The sequence below is a fragment of the Eurytemora carolleeae genome, unplaced genomic scaffold, assembly GCF_000591075.1.
Source record: "Eurytemora carolleeae unplaced genomic scaffold, Eaff_2.0 scaffold823, whole genome shotgun sequence".
Classification (NCBI taxonomy): Eukaryota; Metazoa; Arthropoda; class Copepoda; order Calanoida; family Temoridae; genus Eurytemora; species Eurytemora carolleeae.
The window spans coordinates 119,690-126,935 of NW_019396720.1; the positions used below are offsets into that span (position 1 = coordinate 119,690).

At 32.9% G+C, this 7,246-nt stretch overlaps 1 non-coding gene across 1 annotated transcript; it reads right to left on the reverse strand.

Moving 5' to 3' along the window:
• Nucleotides 1-4,649: 4,649 nt before the first annotated feature.
• On the reverse strand, nt 4,650-4,722 carry Trnaf-gaa (transfer RNA phenylalanine (anticodon GAA)). The gene has a single exon. It is a non-coding gene; the product is annotated as a tRNA-Phe (tRNA).
• Between the last annotated feature and the right edge of the window lie 2,524 nt (nt 4,723-7,246).

The window sequence follows — 7,246 nt, forward strand, 5'->3', positions numbered from 1 at the left end:
ATGTTTTATGTCCAAATATGACAAATGATACATCATTAGAAAGCTCTTGTGCTCTACTTTTAGAATCTGCAAAAAAATTGCAAATTTGCAAAAATTGAAATTTTTATCGCAAAATCCAGTTATAGAGTAAAAATGTTTGCAAAAAAAAATTTGTCCAAAAAATGAAAAATTATACATTTTTGAAAAGCCCTTGACCATGCCATGATTTTTAATGAAGAAAAACAAAAAATGTGCAAATTTCCTTTAACACGTTGTTTGCAAAAGATTTGCAATTTTATCAAAATCAGACAAGTGAAAGTGGGTCAAAACAAAGATTTAGTTTGTTACAGGCAATACAGTCATTCAGGCAGTGTGCCTGAGGACTCAGACAGTTAGTATTAAAGCCCTGTTTTAGGCCTAAAGGGAGGGCTTTGGGTATATAAGAAAAGTCAGAAAATTTCAACAGCCTCAGACCAATATTTTTTGAGTTATGTAAAAAAAAATACAGGGGGGTCAAATTGACCCCCCCCCCCCCTCCAGCAGGAATAGGGTTAAGTATACATAAAGACGAAAAATAATACTCCGCTTTGATTACCGTGTGTGAGAGTAATTGTTTCTTTGTCTGCGAACGAGAAGCGTTCTGAATCATTTTCTTGAAAGATAGAAATAGATTAGGAATTACATTGAGTTTTATCTTGTAAGACAGATATACTTGAGAATACAGACTGAGAGGAACCTCGAGTTAAAGATTGAATTGTGCCTGGATTGGTATTGGTCTAAAAGTATTTATTGGAGTAGGGCATTTTGTACTGCAAACCATCGGGATCTAGCCTGTGAGTTCTTGTAATTTTACGCATTTGTAAAAAACTCATAAATTTTTTTACAGAATTTTGAAGAAACCTTCAAAATACATAAATAAAGTACCACAAGTCCAAGCAAAGATTTTTTCATTATGGGTTCTGCATTTCATGTGACCACATAAAATGAAACCAACTTTTCATTGCCTAAATATCAAAAATCTTTTTGAGGCTGTATTTTGCGAGACAAACAAGTGCAACCTTTTTTATAAAAGGAATAAAAAAGAATATAATTCTATATTTTTTGTTTAATCTGTCTCGTTTCAGCCGAAGTTTCTTTACCTGCCGAAAAAATCACTGTTCCAATTCAAGAAGTTTTAATATTAGCACCTTCAGTTTAAATTTTTGATTAGGCATTCCAAAATTGCGTGTAAAAGATAAACTAGTTCAGATAATATCAACATATTTTACTTTTGTTTAATTTTTGATTTAGGTTAGGTTTTTTTTCAGAAAATATTTTTTCAAAAAAATATTAATCTGCTCTATAATAGTACAACAGCTTGCAGCAGAACAAATCATCGCAGAACCAGGTTTAGTCAAATTCGTTGAAATAGAAGAAATTGATGGAATCGGCCAGATCGACGATATGAAATCTTGTGAACTCAACCCAATCTTCACCAACCATTTTAAGAGAGAAAAGATAATTTTATAATTAAGTTTACACATGTTTTAAAGATAATTTTCTCCCTTAATTCATGGTATCCTTTTTTATCCTATGGAAAAAAACAGCGTTTTATAGTATGTAGTATTGGTAGTATTACTACGAACGTTGGAAACGACCCCTCCTCTCCCTCATGTTTCTTAACAACAGCGCGTGTTTATACTATTCCAGGTCTCAATTATTTCTAATCTTTTCAACATCGAGCTTCTTAGAATTATTAACGTAATTTTATTGATTTCAAGTGAAATATTGAATGATATTAAATAGACCATTAATCAATTATCTGATATTAAAAAATAAGGATTATTTAGAAATGTTTTTTAAAGAAGCTTATTATCATCATTATTTTTTTATAGGGAAACATACAATAATATTTTTCATTAATTTTACATATTAAATGATTTTAGGGAACTGTACTTTAATTTACAGATATTGTTGTGAATTGTGGAAAGAGAAAACTTCAGCTCATTGTTATTCAGATAACATTTTAAAGGGTAGTGTTGTGATTTGGGCATTGCTCTCTTCAAATGGAAGGTTTACTTCAAATTACGTTTACAATCCCTTTAAAGGGACCGTTCACTTATTTGGGTAATTACCTTTAATAATCTGAAAATTTATCTAAACTATCTCAAGGTCTGGAAAGAGTACTCCGAACCCTTGATTATCTACTACAGATTCCGGATATAACAAAAGATTCAGACCTAGCTTTGGGGGTCAACCTATACCGGTAGGTTGGAAACCCATTAGGACCTTATTGTACAGGGTTAACCAAAAAGAATAAGACTTAAGAGACGACTGTACGGAATTCATATGGTCTATAACCATATTTTCATAACTTCCGTCTAACTATAAACTTATTTCTTTCTTTGGCAAAACATTAGATAGTCCGTTTAAAGCTGCAGCTGGATCTGGATCCGAATCCTAAGCACTGATGATAACATTTGTAATAAAAGCCCCAGGATTTAATTTTCCTTTTTATCCTGACAAGTTATAAGGACACTTAAAAATGATTTGCTAAACCCTATATTTTTGCAATCCCATGTCGTAGACTTTAGTATTTCACACAATGAATTCTGTTAGATCAATAATTCTAAGTCTGAGATGTCAAAGATATAGGGTTTAGATAATTTGTGCTAAGAACGTTTAAAGAGTGTAACAAAGAAATCCGTATCAATATTGCTAAAAAATTGACTAGTTATGCTTTAGGACTAGATTGACTTTATTATATAACTTTCAAATTTTTCAACAACGTTTAAACTAAAAAGTTTGAAAAAGGAATTGATTTTTTGTTACAAACTCTGATTTTTGAATACCTACATATTGGAAACACAATGTCGTAGACCTTTAACATTTCAAACTATTAATTCTGGTAGATCTAATAATCTAAGTTTGAAATATCAAAGGTTTTCAAAACCATGTTGCAAAGATATAGGGATTTTAAAATCTTAGTTTTTGGCAAAGACATTCCTTTAACAACAACTGTACAATTTACTGTAAACGATTTTAGTTTTGACTATATTATATAACATTCAAATTTTTCAATGACTTTTAAACTAAAAAGTTTGAGAAATTAAACAACATACTGTACAATTCTTTATGTACTGTAAAGGGTAGACGTGAAAAAAAAAAACATTTTTTTGTTAAATATTGACAATTTTTTGTTGAAAATAAGCGAGTTTTTGTTGATTATAAGAGATTTTTTTGTTAAACTAAAACGATTTTTTTTAAAATAAGCGATTTCGTTAAAAAAAAGCGTTTTTGTGTTAAAAATAAGCGATTTTTTTTGTTGAAAATAAACGATTTTATGTCGCTTATTTGGCAGCCACCAACTTCTTCTGCAATATAAGCGACTTTGTTGAAACAAAGCGATTTTTTTAAATAAGCAATTTAGGTTAAGCGACGTTTTGTCGCCTAATTGGGTGCCATCCAACTTTTTCATCCGATTAGACGACTTTTTATCGCTTGATTACGACTTTTTAATATAGAGTGTGGTGACTTAATGTACCCTGGGACAGTCGAGGATGAAGAGTTTCAGGTCGTCTTTACAGTCGCATTCGTTGTAAGTAACCCTGTACGTTTCCGCTAATATTAGGCAAAAACTTTTTTTTTGCACAACATTTTTTTATTTGAAGCTGGCTTTAAAATCTGTTATATGCTACGGTAAGTTCCATTCAACTTTGGCATTTCAAGACGAACTTTGATCAATTTTATGTGAGTTTGTTTTTGTTTTTTGTTATTTTTTGTTACTTTGTTATTTTTATTTTTCAACTTATATCTCAACTTATAACATGAATTGGATATGAGTACACTGCAGTCTGCACAATTTCTGTGTATCTGTTGTCTTCCTATTATTCCACAGTGTTATGGGTCTCACTGTAGGTATTTGTGAACCTAGCTATAAGATCTATAGCCGGCCCAGTGGATGAGAATAAAGAAATATTCTCCTTGGATTTCTACTTCAGACAAACCTGGACGGATGAAAGATTAAGGTAAAATCATATGAAGATGCAGAGATCCTCACAAAATATGAAAATATGGATTAAGGATACTGGGTAAAATATTGATGATAAGAATAAGGATAAGAATAATGATACAGGGTTTCCAATAAAGAATACGAAGGTTACGAATAAGTATCCAGGGTTATCCACATAGAATGAGTATAAAGATTCAGGGTTGCCCAAAAAATAAGGATAAAGATACAGGAATATCCGCAAAAGATAGGAATAAGAATACAGGGTTAGAATAATTAAACAGGGATCCTCAGAAAGAATGAGATTACGAAAACAAGGTTGCCCCGACATAGAATGTGAATAAGAATACGATATACGGATTGTAGTCAGCTTCATTGCATTAATTGATGAATTCTTGCAACATAAACAAATTAGTAATTTATAATTTTATGAAAAAAATATAAATTTTCCGAAAAAATTGAAATTACGATGGTTTTACATATTTTTCCCGGTCTTCTATGCTCAACGTTTCTATGAATATACAAAAAAGATAAACCCCATTATTTAGTAAACAGGAGATCGCGAGTTCGAATCTCGCTGGTGCCTTGGACTCACCCTTTTGTTGTAAACAGGTACTGAGAATAAAATTTTCTTCAAAAGAACACAATTTTCTTTAAGATTAAAGGTTACAAACAAGAAAAATGCAGCGACCCGGGATCGAACCGGGGACCTTTAGATCTTCAGTCTAACGCTCTCCCAACTGAGCTATCACAGCCTGTTGGAGATTGCAACCCTCGTAGGAAATTCGTATGTATTATGTATCAATAAACCATATCTAAATATTCTTCGTTTGTTTATTTTTGTTTGAGATTGATTAGATATTAGTTAAAGATATTTAATCTCCGGTTTCTATTCCTAATGAAAAAGATGATGTTTCATTGATAGTGTGTTTGTTTGTTTTTATAAGTTTTTCTATTTTTAAAATATTAAAACAGCGGTACACAAAATTAAGAATAAAGGTGGAACAGTTTAGGCATAGCGGCCTTTTATCTTTTGGCTTTATGAACGTGAAAAATGTTGAGTAAAGAAAAATTAATATTTATCCGGTTCCATATAGTCAAAAAAACGGATACAATTTCGCTTTTCTAGAAAACTAGATACGGTTCATCTTTTCTAGAAAACTAGATGTGGTTCAGCTTTTCTAGAAAACTAGATACGGCTCATCTTGTTTAGAAAACTAGATACTGTTCAGCTTTTCTGGAAAACTAGATACGGTTAAGCTTTTCTAGAAAACTAGATACGGCTCATCTTGTCTAGAAAACTAGATAAGGTTCATCTTGTCTAGAAAACTGGATACGGTTCAGCTTGTCTAGAAAACTGGATACGGTTCAGCTTGTCTAGAAAACTAGATATGGTTAATCTTGTCTAGAAAACTAGATACGGTTCAGCTTTTCTAGAAAACTAGATAAGGTTCAGCTTGTCTAGAAAACTAGATACGGTTCAGTTTGTCTAGAAAACTGGATTCGGTTCAGCTTGTTTAGAAAACTGGATACGGTTCAGGTTGTCTAGAAAACTGGATACGGTTCAGATTGTCTAGAAAACTGGATACGGTTCAGCTTGTCTAGAAAACTGGATACAGTTCAGCTTGTCTAGAAAACTGGATACGGTTCAGCTTGTCTAGAAAACTGGATACGGTTCAGATTGTCTAGAAAACTGGATACGGCTCATCTTATCTAGAAACTAGGAATGATTAAGCTTTTCTAGAAAAATGGATACGGTTCAGATTGTCTAGAAAACTGGATACGGCTCATCTTATCTAGAAACTAGGAATGATTAAGTTTTTCTAGAAAAATGGATACGGTTCAGCTTGTCTAGAAAATTAGATACGGTTCAGCTTATTTAGAAACTGGATACGGACCAGCTTGTCTGGAAAACAAGATACGGTTCAGCTTGTTTAGAAAACTGGAAACATCGAATCCACCCAAAGGCCAATTCGACCGTGACAATTATGTGATTATTATTTCTAGATACAACACTACAGGACTGAATGAGCTGGCCTTGAATTAGGCTTTTCTAGCAAAAATCTGGAAACCCGACTCTTTCTTTCTAAATGGGAAACAATCTTTTCTTCATAAGATTACAGTACAGGTTTAACAAGATATTTATCATCCTAATTTCTTAAGACAAAATATCATTTTTATAGTAATAATTAAACAATTAAATAAATAACAAAATCACAGAAAATAAAGATTTGTTATTTCATCTTAAAAATTAGTTTTACTTTTATATTTGTCTAGATAAGTCCATCCGGAAAACTAGTTTTATTGTTTAGATTTGTCCGGATAAGTCAATCCGGAAAACTAGTTTTATTGTTTATATTTGTCCGGATAAGTCCATCTGGAAAACTAGTTTTATTGTTTAGATTTGTCCGGATAAGTCCATGTGGAAAACTAGTTTTATTCTTTAGATTTGTCTGGAGAAGTCCATCTGGAAAACTAGTGGAGTGGAGTGGAGTGGAGTGGAGTGGAGTGGAGTGGAGTGGAGTAGAGTAGAGTAGAGTAGAGTAGAGTAGAGTAGAGTAGAGTAGAGTAGAGTAGAGTAGAGTATGAGAAAGAAAAAAGGGATACCTTTTTATTGTTGTTTCTATATATAAGTGATTTCGGATTTAATGTAACAGAGAGAAAAAGCATGATTTGTAGGTAGATGCTGAACTCCAACCTTTGAGTGTGCGAGGTGGGGATGACTTCACTGGAGATTTTACTTTTGTACATGACCACTTTTTCAACAATTTTCAATTAAATTAGTATTTATTTAGGGTTAGGTTAGGTTAAGACACTTTCTGGGCCGAGCGCTGCGGCTAGCACAGGCTAGGGAGCCGAGCGCTGCGGCCACGGGTTAGGTTAAGTTATGCCACTTTCTGGGCCGAGCGCTGCGGCTAGGATTCAATCTCGATCTACAAATGTCATCCCCCCTTACATGTAATTAATTTTAATTAAGCGAAGTCTTCCCTACCTCGCACACTCAAAGGTTCGAGTTCAGGGTCTGCCTGATTTGTAGAATACTCTTGAATTTGACAGTGACTTGAAATTACGTCTCTAACCCGTGTAACAACAATTTAACAAAAAGACCTATTTCATCAAGGTACTAATGCAAAGAAAGTTAATTTCGGTAACGTATACTCTGCGTACATATTGAAACCAGTTCTCTCTGGGCGGAATTTGTAAACAAGAATAGATGCATCAGTACACTGCAGTACAAAAATTGCGTACACACTTACTTGCATTAGATACCTTGCAAAG